The sequence below is a fragment of the Chrysochloris asiatica genome, unplaced genomic scaffold (genome assembly GCF_000296735.1).
Source record: "Chrysochloris asiatica unplaced genomic scaffold, ChrAsi1.0 scaffold00026, whole genome shotgun sequence".
Classification (NCBI taxonomy): Eukaryota; Metazoa; Chordata; class Mammalia; order Afrosoricida; family Chrysochloridae; genus Chrysochloris; species Chrysochloris asiatica.
In genome coordinates, this window is record NW_006408544.1 from 17,651,457 (window position 1) to 17,652,950 (window position 1,494).

Below are 1,494 nucleotides of genomic sequence, written 5' to 3' on the forward strand. Positions count from 1 at the left end.
CAAATAATACCATCTTGCATGCTGAAAGCCAAGAGGATTTAAAATACTTACTGATGAAGATTAAAGACCACAACCTTCAGTATGGGTTGCACCTCAATGTAAAGAAAACAAAAATCTTCCCCTCTGGACCAATAATTAACATCAAAATTGAGATGTTAATTGAGAAAAGATTGAAGTTGTAAAGGGCTTCATTTTTCTCAGGTGAACTATCAACTCTCATGGAAACAGAAGTTAATAAATTAAGCTAAGAGCTAAAGTGAATAGAGAGAAATACTATAATCTGATGGTACATGGAGGGGATTATAATCATTGTATTATGAACAGTCTTCCTACTAGGACAAAGTGGACAGGCTGAACCAGGAGTTCAACCATATCCTGGGTGGGCACAAGAACCGCATCATAGATATGGATGCTCTGTGCATGGAGAACAGGTACCTTCAAGAGAGATGAAAACAACTCCATGAAGAAGTCTGCCTCCTGAAATCTAATATTGCCAAGTACAAGTATGCTCTGGAAAGACAGAAAAACTCAAAGGGCCAGAGTAAATCCAACAGCAGTGCTCTGACTGGGGTCTTGTCTGCAAAGCAAGTTCAGTATTTGTTATCTGAAGACCATGGGTGCAGTCTTCCTGCCACTCCACTGTCCATTTCTGACCTGAAATCTCTGGCTACAGCCCTGTTGGAGACAGTCCACGAGAAAAACATGGTCATCAAGCACCAGAGGCAAACCAACAAGATCCTAGGGAATCATGTGGCTGAACTGGAGAAAAAACTGAGAACTCTGGAAGTTTCTGGTTTGTGGAGCCTTTCAGGAGGCAAGGACACCATACTGTACAGTGAGCCCACTCTTCCCACCATTCAGGGATCAAGAGTCCCACTGCTGAAATTCATGGAGCAGCCCACCCAGAGCCCAGTGAGTGAGGAGGCTCAGTTGCAAGAACAAGATGAACGGTGTACTGCTGCTGAGGTGTTGACAGCACCAGAGGATGCCGGAGGCTCGCTCTCAACTCCCCAGCAAATCAGAACCCAGGGAACCAGCTCAAGCACTTTCATCCTTCATTTCCCCAGTGACCTAAACAGGCTAGAAAGGGAAATAATTAAACTCACAAAGGAATAGGCAGCTGAGGAACCAGAAGGGGACAGAAGAGAGAATCTTCAAAGTTCCATGGAAGGGCAGCAGAATGAGGTGGGGCCAGCACCCCAGGAAAGAGCTTCCCAAACCTGGCCCGGGCTCCTCCGAAGCCAGCCAGCCAGTGCCTGGTGATCCCACACCGGGGGATGGCGCAGGGCCCCCAGAGGACCGAAGCTCAAGGAGTACCAGGCAGACATGAAACGGGAGGGACTGGGCATGATGATATGTTGAAGGCACCAGAGACAATGGAGAATGAAGCATCCAGAACACCACACAGAGAAAGTCTCTTCCTTCTAACGCGCCTCCCAGTCTGCAAGTGAGAAAATGGAGAATGAAGCATCCAGAACACCACACAGAGAAAGT

General features: G+C 46.9%; 1 pseudogene; it reads left to right on the forward strand.

Annotated features, from left to right (window-relative positions):
* Positions 1-1,263, forward strand: part of LOC102830675 — a 13,484-nt pseudogene extending 12,221 nt beyond the window's left edge.
* The last annotated feature ends 231 nt before the right edge of the window (positions 1,264-1,494 follow it).